This window comes from Agelaius tricolor, unplaced genomic scaffold, assembly GCF_023055355.1.
Source record: "Agelaius tricolor isolate 1412-34295 unplaced genomic scaffold, bAgeTri1.0.p SCAF_12, whole genome shotgun sequence".
NCBI lineage: Eukaryota > Metazoa > Chordata > Aves > Passeriformes > Icteridae > Agelaius > Agelaius tricolor.
In genome coordinates, this window is record NW_027269272.1 from 11110527 (window position 1) to 11130610 (window position 20084).

Sequence of the window (20084 nt, forward strand, 5' to 3'; positions counted from 1 at the left end):
AAAATCTAGTTTTTCTGCCAGATGTGATATGAATTGCAATTTCACCTATTTGTGTGTATATAGCATGTCCTCTAGCTGCTGACAGGAAAATTTAAATGTAAATTTAAATGTAAATGCATGATGAAGAAATACATGAAATTGGAAATTGTGTACATAGTTTTCAGAGCAATTGCTCTCCCACCAGCAATGAATTGGATGCTGAGCTCCTTAATTATAAAAAAAAAAGCACTGGCTGTACTGAGTTGTTAAATTAGCATTCCCCACATCGATCCTTTCACTGATGTAAAGAATGTATTATGAAAAAAGCCTGAGGGATTTAATCACACATATTTTAAAGTCAATGGTGGTGTGACTGTATTGACCTTGACATGGGGACATGTTGCCATGAGTTTCAGGACAGAGGGACCATAGCAAACATGCAGAGATGGAACTTGGTTTCAAGTCAAAGTCCTAGAACGGCAGTATATTAACTTCCATGAAAAATATAGTGCTTGGCCTTGCTTCAGAGGAAACAACCTTTCTGCAGTGGAATATTCTTGTGGCATGTCAGAATGAGTTTGTCATATTGAGACATCCTGGATCATAATTCACTGATTTACTACACTTCCTACTTATTTATGCATGTTGTGGTTACCATCTGCAGCACATTCATTAGTTCTTTGCTTAGATTACACTGAACGACAAGGTCCTTCATTTTAAGGTTTTAGCTATTGGTTATTGGAATATCTGCAGCAAATCCACATGGTGAAGGAGAAAGAAATGCATTGCTTTGGTAGGTTATGTGGCAGCCTTCCTTGTCTTTAAACTTAACAGATGTGAAAAAAGGGAGTGTGAACTCTAGGACACGGCATTATGTTGGTTTCTTGAAAGTAGTGGGTGTTTATTTAGGAGTTGATTTTTTTTTTTATTTTTTTTTTTTATCTGAAGATAAATGAGACAGTGTGGCAGTTATTGCTATCAGGAGGGTGAGTTTAAAATTTGCTTACTTGTAATGACAGGATCAGCAGTTTTGCTTGTTTTGGGTAAGTAACTAATTTAATAGTAGGTAGGGAGCTGGCACATGCAGCTACATGTTCATTTTAATTGCAATGCCAAATTAATTATGGTAAGAAAAACTTGCATGTGACTGAAAAGCATACTGCATATTGATGGTGCTTAGAGAATTTTCCCTATGAGAATAAATGAGCACAGCAACTAGTATATCATATTGTAAATAATTTAAGGTATATTTATTAAATACGTTCACATAAGTGGTTCTTTTAAATTAACATGTGTGCAAAGCAGTAACTTTGCTATCTATGAGGGAAAAATATGCAAAAATATGATATTTGATATTTTTTGTATATATTGAATCTTCATTTTTTTATCTCTCAGATTTTTATATATATTGAGGAACTTATAGTATTTATATTATAATAAAGGAAAACCCATTCTTTAAAATAAACAACTGTGTGTCAACTTTCATAATATCTATTATAATGCTGCTTCGTTTGTTGTTGGTTCTGGCCATTTGTCAGGATTGGCTTGCTTTTGTCGATGTATGGGATGGATTTAGGTGTTTTATTATTTGGCCAATAATAGTATGTAGCAGGCAATCTTTTATTCTTTCAAAATTCATGTTATTTTCTTGAAGGTTTTTTTTCATGGGCTAAAAAAAGGATGCATATTTTAGAATAAGCATATTGATGTATGGTGAAGTGTTTGTATGCAACTTCTGCAAACTGTCCCCACTGGCCACATTTGATTAAATCACACTAACTTGACCTTTTGGCAGACACTGTAATTCACATGACCTACTTAGAAGTTGTTTTGAAACTAAACCTAGAAAATACTCAATCTTCTCTCATCCTAATTGCATTGGTTAAAATGATACATTGTCAGGGAAGACACTAGCAAAAAGAATAGGTGCTGCTTTCTGAAACTACAGCTGATGCAATTATGTGCTTAAATGGAATGTGGAATTGTTATTTCTCAGGAAACACATAATTTAGAATCTAACTTATGCTTAAAATAAGTGAAATCTGAATTTCTACCTGCTGTTAGCATCCAATCTGATACTCATTGAAATCTTTCTACTGAATGGTTAGATTTAGACCCTTGGGTCCCTAGCAAATGCCCCATTGCTTGGGACACAAAACATATCCAAGAGGCCCCTTTCCACAAGTAAAAATATGTACTTCCTTTTTTGCCTTTATTCCTCATTTTTGTTGAAACTTTGGTCCTCTTCTGATCCTTTTTCCCCTTGACACTGCTCTCCTCCTCTTACCCCTCTGGGCCCCCAGATTTCCTGGGTTGGCTTCAGCCATCTGTTATCTCTACCATTTACTGCTCTGTTCATAATAGTTCTAGTCAGGACTTGAAATATATGTGGTAAATCTGAAAAAAAAGGACAAACTAGTCTCTAGGGTGAACATTCAAGAAAAGTTCATCCCCAAAACTGCTGAATAGGATCTCAGCACCCAGAAGTTAAGGCTCAACCTTTCATCATTACAGCTTTTTTGTTTGGGCAAAGGGTTAAAGATGCCACCTCCCCACAGTGCAAATTTCGTGGATTAACTTCCATTTTGAATGGAAAGCCCTGGAATATCCTCTCTGCAAGACCTACAAAGTTCTCAGGAAGCTGAGTTGATGATGGTGAGATCCCTGGCATCATTGCTAATCCACACATATCTGAACATGCTGCAGGCTGTAGTTCTACCTGGGAAAATCAGAAAGGGTTGCAAAGAACTGGATGTCTGTGCTCTTGGGAAAGGTAGGGCTTTCTTTCACATTAGGAAGGCTCACATTAGAAAGATTGACTGTGAAACATGGAGCAATGCCACATAGGTTTTTTTTGTTTGAGTTTTTTATCTTACTGTGACAGTAAGATAAAAAACCAATTTTTTCATTTTTCTCCGTGTTTTTCTGTGCTGATGAGGGAAGTTTCCTACAGTCTGCAGGCAGATGTAGGCTTATTTGGGATCCCACCTTGATCCCAGCCTTCGTTGTTCACTGGCATTTCACTTCATTTCACAAACAGGCATCTGTTTGTGCTTAGAATGTCTATGTGTATGGAGTAATGCATGCACAGATCTCTTATTCTTTCACTGCACCCTTTGGATGCTCTGTGGTTTTTTGTGTGACATTTAAATCTAAAATTTCTGCAAATAAAATTTAGCTCTTGGGTCAAAGCTTCAGCTAGTATGAAATAATTTGAATTTGGCATAGATTTCCCTGGGCTACAGTCTGGGCCACTCTTTTTCCTGAAGGGTAATATAAATTGGTAGAAAGAAGTTCCTGTCTTAAATCATTGCTAGATTAGCATGAAATCTCTCACCTTTTAGACATTACAGTGAAATTGTGGTGGTGGTCAAAGACCTGCCATAGATTGACATTCTTGCATGATCTAACTGCTGATCCTGCCCCAGCTAGAACTGGCCACACAATTGGCTCAGCTGAAGTCCCTGTGGGGAGGCTTTATCTTAATGTGGGGAAAAAATTAGTCTTATACAGCCAGGAGTATGTAAATGCTGTTGCTATGTTGTGTGATTTTTTGGTTACTCTGAATGTAGCAGTCACTGTAGTTATTAAAAAAATAAAAATATATATATAAAGCCAATTTGGCAGCAGGCTTCAGATGTTCTCTGGTTGAATCAGCGGACAGCCTCTGATATTGGCTTCATTTCACCTACCATTACTGTGGGGACTTTCATTTACAATCACCAGTGTGCATCAGATATTTCTCACAGCAGGAAACTGAATCTGAGAGACAGCAAGAACAAGTATCAACCATAATCACATTAATACCCAGCTAAATGCAACATCTAAAACAGCCAGGACAAATTTTCTGTTGGGCTGTCTTGTTGATCCTTCAATAAATTCAGTGGAACCACATTAATTTGTACAAACTGAAGTTCATGTGCAGCTTTATTTTTGAATGGGCTACCAAGTCACTGAAAATAAAGAGTTAAGTGGCCAGTGGAAGGTGGAATAATAAATTCTGCCTACAGCACCAAATGAAGCCATTCTTCTACCTTAAAAAAGAAACAGACCTAACAAATTTCTGTAGCTCAGCTCTAGGCTAGAGTTACCCAATATTTCAGTGGGTGGTGAGGGATGTGAACTTTTACATATTTTGTCATGTCAATTCCTGCTGTGAGCAGGGTTTTCTGATCAAAAAATGAGAAGGGTTTGCAAATGAAGTAAGTCTTTTGAGAAAACAGAATCAACTCTCCTGTGTTTTTCTCTGAGTTAAGATGTTGATTCTTCAAAGGACACTGCTTGTGTGGGCCATGGCTCTGAAAATGCCATCACACAGAACCAACTGAAGGGGATTTGTTGACTTCAGTGTTAGGAAGTTTGAGGTAAGTCCTGGCTTCTACTGTGTCCAAGAGCCGAAGCTGAAGCAAAGGAAAAAAACAAAGTAATCATACTCAGAAGTTTTCAAGATAGTTGTTAGTAAAAAAGGGGCTGAAGAAATTAGAGCCTGCTTCTGAAAAGATAGGAGTTGGTTCTGGCTTCAAGGGCCAGCTTCTAGAATCTGCCAGTGGGAATTAATTTTTTGAATGGAAACTTTGAGCTTTTTGTGTTGATGGTAACATTTCTGTGAATATCAGTGGAGCCAAGAATTTCACTCTATATTTTCTGGTGCATCTTTAATGCAAATGTCACAATATCATTGGTGTATTTTAGGACCTTATTCACTTTACCACACTGAAATAAAGAGAACGCTTTTTCATAACTGAGATGCATTAAGATCAAGTTTGGCACAAAAATGCCATGTTTTTACAACAGAATGTCCTTCTTTGAGATTTAGAGTATTGCTGACTGCAGAGGTCTCTGTGCAACACTTATTTTAGCAAATATTCTATTTTTAGATCCTGTTTGTTTCAAAATCTAGGTCAGCTTGCTTGGCAAAGCAAGGAAAGAAGGATATGCTGTAAGACTAGAAGATGTAGTTCTGAAAGACAGTAAAGACATTGCCTTTTTCACACTGGTTGATATCAATTTTATTTCTTGATTAGAAACTTCTGAAAGCTTTTAGGATTTAGAAGTTATTACTAGAAAGTAGTGGTGGTGATATGCCTCCATTGCAAATACTTTTTTTGTTATGTAAATTACCAACGTTTTTTTTTTTTACACCAGAAAATATTGAAAAAATATTTCCAGAGGAATTTACTTCTATAAAAAAATTGAGTAAGTGAAAAAATAATTGAAAAAACACACCTGATTCTCAAAGAAATTTATGACTGTTCATGCAGACACCATATGTGGAACAGAAAAATCATTGTATTTCATAATATTCAAGAAACTTTCATCTTTCTTTTTGTACTTTCTTTCATCTTTACTTTTTTTTACTCTTACTGTATTTAAGGTACACAATAAACAGCAGTAAGAAAAGGGAAAGCCTTTTTTTGTAAAACTGGTAGCCAAGCTTACCCTAAGACTTTCTAAATGCTCTGAAAAGTTTTGCAGATCGGGAAGGACTGTTTTGCTCAGTAGTCTTAATTTCTACCTGCTAATTTGAAGGGATCAGAGCTATTTTGCTCTTATTCAAATTACACAGTTCAATGTAATGTTGGGCTATACTTCCCAAGAAGGAATATTTTTTCCCTTGAGCTTAGAATTTTCTCTCATATGAGCAAACATTTTAGCAAGTATTTGCTTTAGGCGAACCTATGTCAATGGGCACAATGCAAAAGCATTTGCAAAGAGATTTCTCTGGGGAGGCAAGATTTATTCTAATCCCATCTCTTAATTGGATCCTACATTTTTTTGGGTTGAAAGAGACATTTAAGGATCACCTTGTTGAGCCCCCCTACCATGATCAGGGACATCTATAACTTTTCAGGTCCCTCAGAACCCTGTCTAACTTGACTTTGAGCACTTCCAGTGATGAGGCATCCATGTTTTCTGTGTGTAACCTGTTCTACTGTCCCACCACCCTCATGGTAAAAAAAATTCTTCCTTAGATCCAAACGAAATCTTTCTTCTTCCAGTTTCAAATCTTTGTTCCTTGTCACTACAGGCCTTCATAAAAAGTCTTTTTCCATCTTTCTGATAAATTCTCTTTTGAAAGATGGGTGGTTCAGGTGCTTTTGCCTTATGGAAAGGTTCTTATTTGACTGCAGGATTTTTTTTTCAGTTGTATTTTCCTTTACTCTTTCTTTTCGAGTTTTTATGGACAAACAGATGTTCAGGGGAAAAAAATAATATTTCTTTCTAAGTATCCTCTCTCCTCCTGTAACTTTTTTCTGCTTGAACTCAACATAATCTCTCTGTAGCATAACAGTTATTTGCAGACTGTGGCTTCAAATGAGACATAATCAGGAAGAGCAGATGAGTGAGTGGTGAAGAAGCATAGATCACATTTTCATGCAAATATGCTACTAATAAGCTGAGGGAACAGCCCTGCTCTTGAAAATAAAGATGCTAGTTGGTGGAATTAGCATGTAAATTAAACCTTCTAATCTTTCTAGAAGGTTGTAATTTATTTATTGTTTTTTTCAGTTCTGCCCTGTTACATAAAATTTCATTCGTTATATGTACTGCAGCCTAAGTAGTGATGTATTTTTAATTTTTTTTTTTTTTTTGCAACATATTATTAATTTTGACATATAAACCTGCCTAAAAATTGTAGGCATTTTAGGTAATTCAGGTTGAAAGAGACCATAGGAGATCTCTTATCCAACCTCCTGCTGAGACAGCTACAAGATCAGATCAGATTACTCGTGGATTTATTCAGTCTGGTCATGAAGACCTACAAGCTTGGAGACCACATAGCTTTCTTTGGCAATCTGTTCCACTGTTTGACCGTCCTTGAGGTTTTCCCTCTCATTATATTTAGTCCAAAATGCTCTTGTTTCAATTTATGGCTGCTTCATGCTTCCATCATGCACTCTTGTGAAGAGCCTGCTTGTTGTTGTTGATAAGGTTGTGTGGACAGATGCTCTTAAGTCCTGCTTAAAGCCTTGTCCAGTTTTGACAAGCCAGGTTCCTTCAGCTTCTCCTCATAGGGAAAATGTTCCAGCCCTGAACATCTCAGCTTGCTGAAGTCTGGCACTGGTGGGCCCAAAAGTTTCTCACTATCTACAGTTCTTGGTTTACAGAAACAACTCTGTACTCTCAGTGTTTTTGAGGCATTTAACTCAGAATTCAGCTACTTTAAGAACTAATATTACAGGTATCACCGTGGAGATAAATTTTCATATTGGATGGTAACTTAAGATGTGAAAATCATAACTTTGCTGAGTTCTAATCTAAGCAGCAAATCCAATTCTGAGAAATAGGCAAAAGCCCTAGTGAGTTTTTTATCTATCAAGATAATACAACTGGGACATGATAATTGTTCTGTCCAGATGTATCTTGAGGAGAAATGCAACACATCTGCTTTCATGATTTCATTTCACCAAGAAAGCTGGCTATTTTCTGTTCCAAAATTATTTTTTTTTCAATTCTGTTACCGAGTTTGAGTCATATTGATAGGTCCTTATCAAGTCTAACTGAACTCAATAGAAGGACTTGATTCTGACTCTAAATCTGCTATCCAGAAACTTACTTGCTGAACTGACCAGAAAAGAAGCAATTGAACAGGAAAACAGGAAAGTTCACTGGTTTTGTTTTTCTTTCTCCTCTTTCTGGTCCTTTTCTCCTACAGTTAGGGCTGATCATCCTGAGAGCTGCTGGAGCTGTGGGAGCATTAAGCAGAGTGCAGTGAGGCAGTTCAAAGAATGGCAGCCTCTGGGCATTTCTTGTACTGTGCATCCTATTTCCACTGCCTGCAGCTTTTAACGTCCTATGTGCACAAGCAGCTAGTTGTGTTTTGTCTTTGTGTCTGCGACATATTTTGAAAGTGAATATCCCAAACTGATTAGAGCATGCTACAATAATGCTTAACTTCTCTTAGTTTGTCGGTCTCAGTCTTTTTCAATCTCTGTCCAAAATACTAGAAATGAAACAGCGAGTTGAATTTCTGCTTTGATTTTAAAAAGCCTCTGAAGAAATAGCGAGCTAGAAATCCTTGCTAGTTCCTCAGATGCTGTATTACACCTTTGCTAATCAGACATACATGAAAGTCTTTCCAAATAGTCTTTGAAGACAGAACTGAAGCAGCTGATGTATTCATTCTCCCCTGGGAAAATGACCTTTTCCAAAGGCTGAGATATTTTCATGGGTGGATATTTTCCCCAGTAAACTGCTTCTTCTTTCAGGTGTGGTTTTTTTTGGTTTTTGCCTTTTTTTTTTTTTTTGTAGTTGTTGGGTTTGAGTTGTTTGCGTTTGAGGGGGGTTTTTTTGGTAGTTGTTGGGTTTGTTTTTAATTATTTTTAAAGGCTAACATTTCATGTACTTTGAAGTTCAGGTGGAAATGAAAGCAACTCTTTAGTGTCTCTTAAATCCTTCAAAATCCTGGAAGTAAAATGTACCTAATGATCTTGTCTATTTAAACCTATCCAGCCTCTTCTACAAGACAATGTTTAAGTTATTTCAATATTTCCTTACTGTAAGGATGTGTTTTCTTTTTTTCTTGTTAACTCTCCCCTGGTGAAGGCAGAATGCAGTATTACTAGAGGAAATTGTATTTTGCTCATTACAATCTGACTAATGAACACACATGATTACTTCTCATCATGGCAATTCTGCAAACTGCTTTCAAATTAAAGCAAAGTGTCACTGACAAAGTTTTTGTTTTTAACTTTTACAGTATGAAACGATGCTCTTCTGCTCCTGGCAGAGTTACTGGGCAAAGTCTTGTGTGTACCAGTAAACAGCGTGGAACCATTTCTGATGTTCTCTCATCCCAAGACATGGTTTATTTCAGTCAGATATCTCTGCATGTGTGTGTGTAACTGAACCATTTCAGTGTATTTCTGTAGGTATTTTATTATGTAAAATCATTTTTTCAGACAGTTAAAGGATATATGGCATGCTCAAGGCCATAAGTAATCTGTAGAAGAGGTATTTGGAGTAGTGTGCTAATGCAAGTAGCAGATCAAAAGTAGCCATCACCTTTTTCAGTGAAAGCAAACCTTTTTTTCTTCATCTCACAGGAGGGGGAATCAGGTGTGGAAAGCTTCCAAAGAAGGTTTTCAACTCTTAGAGGAGTTCCCTTAAAAGTTGGTGGGGTTTTTTCCACAAAAAGTATATAGACATTTTAGAAAACCATTTCTTGATTATCATTGTCTGCATTGTATTGACAGGACTGGAACAAACAGTAAGTATTCATATATAGACTTTGTCGGCTGCAGTTTCTTGTTCACAGCCATTAACTGAGTACCAAAGGACTGATGCCAACTCCCACCAGCCTGAGCTGTCAAACATCAGTTCAGGCATATGAACTAAACCTCTGCTTTAACAGTAAGAAATGAACTTTGGAATGCAGGGTTCAGCACTGTAGAAATGCCATCCTTCTGTTAAAAAAACATGTTTCAGTACTAGACGAGACATCATGTTACTCACCTACCATGAGTCAGTCAGACTTTTGCATAGATGAAGGACAGGTTGTGATGTTGAAGGATGTGCCTCTCAGATATACTGTCAGAAGAATATTGACTTTTAGACAATTTTTCCTTGCTGTGTTCAGAAGGCAAGTTTGATCAATGTATTGTAAGAAAGATAGTTTAAAATATTCATTTGGTTCAAATCAAGAGAGATGGCTGCTTAAAATGATGCTGCTTTATATGGCTTCCTGAGCATTATTTTCCAGCCATAAACCTGTCATTCTTTTTAAGTGATAATGCTTATTTGTTCAAGAGCCAAGATCATAATTTGGTAAGGAAGTTATATTTGGGTGTTTTGGTTTTGCTATAGAAAGTTAATGGGATTTATGCAAAAATTTCTTGATTGCTTCAATGAATATTCTCCCAGGGAAATAAACTTTGATCTTAATCGTAATGTTTAGATTTGTAATGCCCTTGGCAATATGCATTTACATGAATTTTTCATTCATTGCTTTATAATTGGAAGTTTCATTGAGCATTCTGAGTCTGCAATGCATTCCTTTCAGGTGTAACTTGCAAAGCTTGCCTCCTCAATTTCATAGTTACTCAAAGGCTATCAATTTCTACCTGCAGCAAAGTAAAAAGAGAGTTATGGATATTTGCCTTATTCATCTTTATTGATAACTTATATATAGGAACCATAGGAACTACTTACTTTTAGGCTGCTAATAGCATGGCCTTACTGAAGCACAGCTACTGTGTTCCCAAGTCATGTGTGTGACCTCTTAACTCCAGTGGTAGCAGAGGTTCCCAAAAGCCGATCATGTGTGAGAACTCTGCACAGTATAATGTAAGAAACAAATAGTGAAGGGGAGCTACACTGTTCATGCCAGTGTTGGAATAATGTGTTTACATCCCTGTCTTGTTTGCCTTTTATGTTTTGTCAACCAAGTTAGAAAAAAAAGTGCTCTTTTAAAAGATCCTTAGAGAGAGATCTCAGTGCAGGTATTTTAAGATGTATTTAAGTTGTATTTACACTTGACATTTGTTCCACCAGCATTCTGGGGAGAACTCCAGTGTCTCTTTCCCTTCCCCCCTAAAGGAACTGTCTCTAAGGTGTTTATTAGACCCCACGTGTTTTGTTAATTAACATCTCTTGATTTTCTTGCAGAGCTTGTGACAGTAGCCACTGAAGTGTAAATACATCTTAAATATATCTCCACTTCCAGTGAAGTGTAAATACATCCTAAATAGATCTTCACTTCAGTGAAGTGGAGTCAGTGGCTGCAGTGTTGAGTGTTGAAATGTGCTTCTCTTGTAGGGTGCACTGGTAAAGAGTAGGGCTGTGTCCCGCTCTTCTCCTCACTGTCTTCAGCCTCTCTGCCTCTGCTAGGTAGGTTTTACACACACATAGTAGTTTTTATTTTCTGCTGATGGTGTGCAGATGTGCTTATGCTGTGTGTTGGGTGAAATGACACCCAGCATTACAGGAACCTGATTGGTCCCTGCCAGGAGAGAGAAGTCTTTGCCTTCCTGTTCAGTGTGGCCTCAGAACTTGTGCAGAATGGCTTGGGACTCAAAGGGGCAGGAGCACAGCCTGTAGGAGGGTAAGAAGTGTTTGAGGCTGCAGGACTTGCTGGGATGCTGATGGAATAGTGTGTAGAGCAAATGGTGTTCAATGTTCAACTTTTGCATGCTCTGTATACAGAATAGCTCTTGGAACAAACTATCCCCGGACGAACTACAGCACTGGAAAGAAACTGGTTCATCCAACCTAAAAATAGGATTAAGCACGGATTAATATACATAAAATGTACATGATCAGACTGGATCAGGGCATGGAATGAATTGAAGAAAGTAGCTGTGACAAAGTTGCTGTACCTTTTATCTTCAAGGACATGGTGTTTGTGCCTCCAACAACAGATAAAAAAAATCCTTTCCTTTGTCTCAGTGGCTTAAAGTTTGTATCTAATTTCTGGGTTTGCTTTGTTTGTATTGCAGGTACTGCTTTTTGTGATGATGCTTCCTGCTGCAGTAGAGAACCCTTTTGTATCTAGTATTTCCTGCCGGAGCGAGCTCTGCTCATTGTCGTGGTAACTTGATTTCCTCTTTTTTTTTTTTTTTTTTTTTTTTTTTTTTTTTTTTTTTTTAATACCTCTTTAGGTTACCAGGACACATTTGCTGTAATCCTGGGATTATATCTTTGATTGGTTTTTTTCTTCTTGTCCAATTAATTAACATCCTTGTAATGGCATGAGTTGAGGGCTGTTTCCCTGTACCTGCTTACGTGCCTGTATTATGTACAGGGCAGCAGTGGCTGCTGGCTGGAAGGAGACATCAGGAAGGTTTCTGAGGGTGTAGATGAGCACCAGGTTGACCACGAGCCAGCAATGTGTTATTATGGTAACAAAACAGCCTGCTGTATTAGGAAGAGCATTTCCACAGTTAAGAGGTGATCCTTGTCCTTCCATGCAGCAGTGCTGAGACACATCTGGAAATTTGGGTTCAGTTCTAGGTTTTCCAGTCTAAGAGACACAGACCTACAAAAGCAAGCCACATGAAGGACCATGAGGGTGAGTGAGGGCTTGGTTCATCTCTCAAACATGGAAAGGCTGAGAGAACTAAGCCTTGTTTAGTCTGGAGAAGAGAAGCTTTGTGAGGAGTGTCTTATCAATGTGTATAACGAGGGCCCAAAAGCAATGGGGCCAAACTCTTATTAGGGATATCTGAAGAAAGGACAAAAAAGCAATGGGCTGAAACTGAAATACAAGAAATCCCATTTAAGCATAAAAACCTTCCTGGACCTCTTTGTGCAAAGAAGACCACTTAAAAGTCCCAGGTTTTTGACAAACTTTACAGAAAAAGTTAATTTTTGATACTGAGATCCAAAGGAGAGTTTTCAAATATCAGAGCTGACTGAATACAACTTAACAGCTTTTTTATACAAATTAGTATTTGTTACGGAGTGCAGGCACACAACAGTAAATCTCTTCTGAAGGAATCTGGCAGTGGAGAGTGCAAAGCAAGAAGATATTTAGGTTGTCTTTTTCTTGCTTATGTTATTTGACAAGTACCCTGGAAAGGAGTGGTCAGATTCTGTTCACAGTAACTCTGTAAGTGGAGGAGAAGAGCTTCCCCTGAAGTCCTCTGCCCAGCTGAGAACAGAACTTGCCTCTCTGTCTCCAGTCTAAGGAGTTTGCCTTCTGGTTCCATTCCTGCCTTCACATGGCTATCTCTGTCATAGAAAATACACTGCAGTTAGGCTTGCTATGTCTAATTGTGCCTGCTTGCTAAAATAGCTCAGCAAGAACATGGGACTCACTGTACTCTGCCTGTGCATATTTACTTAGGGGTTGGAAGGTGATAGAGCTTTAATCCTTTCACTAAAACAGGAAAGTGAAGGCTTCACACTCATTTAGTACCTCCTTAGGCAGAGTCCACCCTTCAAAATATTTAGTACTTTTAAATCTTTAAGGAATAGAATGTCTGTGGTTGCATAGTGTTCCTGGTAATTCTGGGATATTCCATACAAGGTACAGGCCAAGGATTTCAATTTGCACCTGAAACTTCCCTCGCACCACAGATAGGTTTTCAAATTTTTTTAGTATGAACTTGCCTGAAAAATTGTCTCTGCTACTAGTTCTAACTTTTGCATAAATTTCCATAGGTGGTGCAGAAGATTAAAGTTCTGCTTAGTTGTTCATTTTTGTGCATCTCTCTCCTGACAAACAAAGCTGGAGTAATGAGAACCATAGAGCAGAGTTTGGTCAATTAGATGCTCTTTTCCATAAATAAAAAGGTGAAAAGCACAGAGAGCTGGAACTGTTCAATGGACTGAACACACAGTGGAGTGATGTAAATGACTAAGCACGGGAAGGTTAAGCTTTCTAAGCACTCCTGAAGATCAATTTGCCAGGCACCTGCTGTTTGCTTTCTATTTTATGGATCTAGGTCAGGAAGAAACTAATGGACATCTCACATGCTTGACATTTATTATTTTTTAGTCATTTTTTGTTCCTTTTATTGATGGCTTTTACACACTGATCATGTTGAAAGCTGCCCTGAAGATATTTGCATTTGAATCAAAGTCTGGCTATTCAGGGAGAAAGCCAGGTCACATATAAGTCAAGATGTCCCCTCCCAATGAGACAGCTCCCTCTCTGAAATAAGCCAATATCCCATTCACTTGACACATTAAAATGACAGATAAAATGCCTGAGGCACAGTCTTATTATGTGAGTTCAACTGAGTGAAGACATAAACGACTTTCCTTTATACCTACATTTGCCCCCAGGATGCTTTGATTTTCTTAAGCTGTGAAGGTAGAAATGATGATATTTACGTATCATTAGTTCAGAGGTAAAGGTGAGAACTCCAGGAAAGGTCCTCAGGCACAGTGTTAGAGTGTCAGTGTCACTGCCTAACTGGTGCTTTTCAGAACTTTACAGATTGGTTGAACATGCACAGGAGACAAGCAAACAGAGAGGGGGGAGAAATGGTCTGGAAATAGACCTACACGAGTGCAACATTCTAGATGCCATTACAGGGCAAAAATTGATGGGAAATTGGAATATCAGCTAGATCTTGAGGATCACACAATCTCCTTGCTTATGCCAGGAATCTGTGTTGTGGCACTTCTCTGCTACAAGCATGAGGTAGATAGAGGCCCTAATTGGTGATGTGCCAGTGCCTGTAGAGAATCTGTCTCTTGATGAGAGCTCTTGACTTCCCTTCAAAGCATTGGCAAAAGCTGACATTTTTAAACTTACATAAGTAGACAATTAGATCTTTTATATTTAGCTCATTCTCAAGGAGTACCTCTGGGATGTAGCAATGCCATTTCTTCTTATCTCCACTAGAGTATGTTAGCCCTTATTTGGTATGGATGAAACAATTTTCCCAACATTTAGCAGACTGAAGACTGAAGAAAAATATTTTAAAATTCCCCCTGAAAATCCATAAAGAAACAAATTCAGCACACCTAAACCAGGCCTTTTTTCATATTTTTACTGTGTTGATAAGAGAAGTGCCATGAGATACTTTATCAATCTCTTAACTTTTAATAGTGTAAGCTAGAGTGTTTAGGTAGGTAAATTTGTTGGGTTTAAGGGTATTCATGTGGTTGATGAATGGAATTGCTCTGTGAGCGTTGCTACATCTGAATGTGGAATTAAAGGGCATTGTGTCCAGGCTGGTTTCTGAACAGGAGTTTTACAACTCTGCTCTGAAGTAATCTCAGCTGGGGCCAGATGAATGTAAAGCTTCCCGACTGATCTCTGTCCTGCAGGCACTATTTCAGTTCTGGCAGGACAGTGTACTTCACAGGGAGTCTATACTAGCATTCTTTCTGCTTTTATTTTAATGTCAGGGGTAAAAAAAATCAATGCATCAGGAGCTCTTTGAAGCAATTTTGATGTTTTGAAAGGATTATATTCCTTTTCTGTGTCAAGGATATTAACATTTCCAATTATGCTTTCTGTCAGTGGGGACAAAGAAACACTTTTTACCTAAGAATTTCTGCTTGCTGTTGCAGAAGAGACTTGTATGTTGTTCCCTGCCATGGGGATTCTTTTTTCCGTGTCATTTCTGCCAGAACTGAGTAGAAGTCAAGCTAGAAGTAGATTTCAATCTGCATCAGCTCCATTTTGGGTGCACAGCTATCTCATTGTTAACCCTTCTACTTCTCAGAATAGCCAATAATAATATTATACTGTTTAATAAAACAGCCATGGATTTTAAACGACGAAGATCTAGGTTTCTGATATGTAATAGATAATTGTTGTAATAATTAACTGATACAGATGTGTGCCATATGTTATCAAGTAATCCTAGTTAACAGTACTTGTTTTACACAGTTCTGACTCATGAAACGTTGATAAATAATTAAAGATCAATCTTGACTACATGAGCACATGATAATGAATTTGTATTTTTGATTTGGACAGCCTATATCATGGCAATTGCATAATGCTAGCAAAGGGCATAATCAGAATTAAATACCTTTAGGCAACAATAGGAGCTCTGCCATGAGCTTTGTATAAATTGCTCTTCAAGGGAAAATGTGACCTTTGTGGAAAACAAGCTGTTTGTTCATTTATAGTCAAACAAAAGCACAGAGGAAGGGAGTTGAACAGGTTTACAGAAAATGAAGAGTGAAGATAAAAATAGCTTAGTTGAAAAGACACTTTCCAAATCTAAAAAGAGTGATGGTTGAGGAATAAGGGTGATTTAAAAATATATGAATTCTTCTGGAGTGCCTTGGCTTGCATATGTTTACTCCCAGCTTGAAGGTGGCACCTTCTTCAGGCAGAAACAGAAGTCGCGTTTATTGCCGTCCTGTGCGCAGATGGCTGCATGTCCTGGGCTGGCTTTGGACCTGTCAAAAGGGATAAGGGGCATTTCATTTGAAAAAGTACACCAGGTGAGATACCATTGTGGTTTCTTATGGCCTATCTCATGATTTAAGTTTTATAGCAAGGCAGTATTTTAGCTGTCATATAACTATTATTGACCATATTTGAGATTTTATGTAGCACATACCTATGTGCTGCTTTAACAAAGGTAGTGCTTTAAAGATTTACAGAGGGGGTAGATAATAATAAAGAATATGATAAAGAGATATAACAAGAATATAGAGATTAATATAACAAGAATAAAAGATGATAACAAGACAGAAGTTATGTGTTCTGTCTGGACAGTGTGTCAAAGCATGCCACGTAAACCTTTGGTAAAAGCAGGCACTGGAGCTCCTTTGCCTGTATGGCAGAGGGCAAGCAGTTTGCAGAGATTAATTGCAGAGGCAGGTAGCTGGTTATGGCTTCTTGCTTCATATTTGAGTAGATTCAAGCAGCTCCTGGGAATTACTTTAGCAGCCTGAAGCTCCCTGGCTGCTTCTGAAAAGTGAGATTTTATGAACCCTTGAGAGGAAGAATGGAATGAAAACCATTCTGATCCTTCCCTGGGTTACTCCTGGAAGGGCCTAGTCATTTCTCAAGGCATCAAATCTTTTGCATAGATTATGATCCAGTTTTCCAGAGCTTTTTCTGACACCATTCTCAGTCCCCACAAACATGTACCCTCCAGCAGGCCAGCTGGAGCATTTGGTGGAGTCTGCACTGGAGACGTTGCTTTTCAAAAGTGGCTTGGATAGACTCAGGATGTTAAAGCTGTGAAGTGCCACACCTGCTGGTGTGCTGTCTTCTGTCCCATGGGTGCTCTGCTGCTGGGCTGGGGCTCATTGCTGTATGGCTGTGGGAAGGGAAAGCACAGAGTCATAAATGACAGGGCTGTGCTCAGTTCCTTCAGTTTATGGGGAACGACTTGCTGGGAAAGAATTGCCCAGAGAGTTTTAAGGGTATTGCCTTTCTGGGCTGAAAGCAAGGCTTTTTCTTTGAATAATATGCAACTGGTAACTCAGTCTTTCAGGAGGCAGTTTAATGAATACTTCTTGTCCACCCAAGAGGGTACAGCATTGTAGTCAACTCAGGTCTTTCTCTAAGTTGTTACAAGCATTTACTTTCTGCTAAGGAGAAAAAGCCCTGAACAAAAACCAATCAAAAATCACTGAAAACTGGCAAATTATATGCATTTTATGAGTCTAGAATAATCATATTTTAATAAAATATATATTGTTTCCTACAGTGTGTTATAATACCTCTTTTTGTTATGGAAGGAAAGCTGCTACAGGAATGCATTCTGAGTAATGATCTTAATATTAGGATAGAAACAGTCGCCATTTTCTTACTCTCGTTTTGAATGTGTGCTTAAATAAACAAGTTCCTTTTTGTCAGTTAAATCATATTTTATTCTTATTAAGATACTGGTTCTGTGGAGGCCCATGTTCCTGCAGATTCTTTAGCAGTTGCAACAGTGTTGCCTTCACCACATTAGGAGCACTCCTCCCTGCCTAGCAGGATCAAGTCCTTTACCTTTGAAGACTTCTTTCTCTTTTTTTCTTTTTATTTTCTTTGAGTTTAAGGGTAGCTTAGAAGTTTAGAAAGGCTTTGGCTGATTCTATACAGGACATTGAGATAAGAGTCTGTGTGAAATCAGAAGGAAAACAAAAGAGAAATGAAGCCCTGGAAATTGAAGATACCTTCTCTTAAAATCCAATTATCTGCTGGGAAACAAGAAACAAGAGGAGAATAATTGAATGGGACAGTACAGAAAGTCTATCTTTGTAGTGCATTGAGCAGGACGTGTTTCAGCTGTCTGGCTGTTACATGAGCATCATTATTTATCTGTTGGCAGCTTGCTTCTGACATTAACACTAAATTGGTCCCACAGTCTGTTGTCCATCATCTACAATAATTCAAAGATGTAGCATCTCCTACTTGGTCTTTTTTACTTCAAGAGCACAACAAACCAAACAACTGTATGCTGTCTAGTAAAATAACTCCCAGAAATTAAATATGTGTTTGCAAAAGCTGTTTAATCATTTAGTTTTTGCCTTAGAACAAAACACCTCTCAAATGAATTGCTTATAAATGCCAATTTTATTTATGACAGAATGGTCATGGGTGAAAATAAAAGAGCATCTTGGTGCTAGTCTGCCTTTGTGAAGGGTGTTTTGAGGAAGGAGTTCAGTGAGTCTCAGAGTCCTAGTGCATGGATCACTGTGAGAAAGTGGCAGGAACGTGGTGAAATCACCCAGTGGAGTGAGCAGCCCTCAGCTTACAGAGCTTCTGCACTAAGTCACAGTCAAGCTTTGGTCTTGTTACCTCTCTAACAGTTGCTTTTTGTGGTTTTTTTTTTTGGTCTCATCATGTTTGTCAAAGAGCTATCAGGTACATTTGCTATGATTTAGACTGTCAGCAGTGTTTTCATGTATGTTAAATGGTAGCAAAATGGAAACAACATGGAAAGATGGAGTAAATGGGTCTCTTTGAAAGCTGTAAGGATCAGGAACAACAAGATTTGGATTTGACAAGGCCAGTCTTTAATAAGATGGATTACAGGTTTTTCATGCCTGAGATCCAGCACACTGAATACATTAGTGCAGCTGCCAGGGCTCTAGAAGCAGCAGCACAGTCATGTCATGGTGCAGAGGCTGGCTCATCAGCCCTGCTGATGGATGCAGATATGCTGAGATAGCTCCATTGTGCTGGTGGGGCTGAGCACAAGCATATTCTCAATGCTCCAGATGGGTCTATTAGCCCAGTAACAGTGGTTGGAGCCCTGAGACTTGTAAGGCACAAGAGCAGGAGGGACAGAAACATTTATTAACTGATGTGCAGAGCGGTGCCAACCCATGAGGAGCACTAATAATGCTGCTGAGCCGGAGCTAGGTGGTCTGTTCAGCTGTGGTTGGTGTGCAGTGCAGTGAGCTGGCTGCAGCTGCCCCAGCACAGTCTCACTGAGCTCTCTGTACCCACCCACAGGCTGTGGCTCCTTGGAGCTGTGCAGGTTTCTGCAGCACGGGGCAGGCACAGAGGGTGGGCAGGATGGTACCATTCCTCTGGCTTTGAGGATGTGAGAAGGCATTGGAAAATCAGGCCAGATGTCCCTCTAATGTGGTGTCCTGCCTCCTACAGCAGCTACTCCCAGCTGGTCCAGGAGGCTTGGGAGGAGCAGAACAGGGTCTGTTTGGTGACTCATCCCTGCAAAACTCCATCAACTGAACCTGCAGAGAAGATGCAGTGATCTATATTTACTGTATCCTAATTTGGGTGGCTTATTCACAAAGACGTGCAGAATTTGAGGCCAGAATTTGATCTGCTATCACTGCCCCAAATCTGCTTAGGGAGCAAAGCAAGGATAAACTTCTCTTTTCTTCCCCATTGCCCCAGCTCCTTAGACATTACAGGTGCCTGAGTATTTCAGAAATGAGTTTTCTGTGGTTTGTGAAGTTTACATCAAAATATACTGCACAAAACTTTATTTTATTGTTGTCGATTCAGAACAGCCACTTGTTTATATAGATACTAAAACGTGACATTTAAATGTGAAACAAAATATCACTGCATAGTATGGTTGGCACTGCTAAATTTTTAATAGAATAATACATAAACCTATTGCTGTCATCTTCCTGCTGGCAACTGGAAAATGGAGGAGTGGCAATTTTCAAAATTTTCATCAATGTTGTTATTTTCATTGAATTGTTGTGCTTGTTCTGACCTGTGGTCCAGATGCATGTACCTGTCTAATCCAAATGATAAGGAAGATTTGATACTGACAGGGGTGGGGGGAGAGACGAATATCAAGTGGGTATATTTGCTCAGTAAAAAAAGAACATTAAAGATGAAACATAAAGTAGTTGACCAAAAAACTGGTAACAAATCTTCAGTCTGAGAACAGATTTAGGATAAATAGTACATAAATCTTTGCACTACTAGTAATACCATGTTTCTGAAAATATATACTGTCAAAGGAAGCACTATGAGCCTTGAATTGATTTGATGACACACAGATTTCCTGTCCCCTTCTCTGTTTAATTTAATGGATTTGACTGTAAAGAATAGTTTTGCTTTGAAGAGTGCTTTAAAACAAAATCTAGTGAGCAGCATTTAGTTAATCTGAAGTATCCGGTTCTGAATAAAAGCCATTCATTTCTTAACCAGATTTAACTTTTTAGAATACATCTTTGGTATACTTGTTAAAACAGACTCTGATGTGCTCAAGGATTAAACAACAGTGTTAAGTATGCATTATAAAGGTCATAAAGAAAAG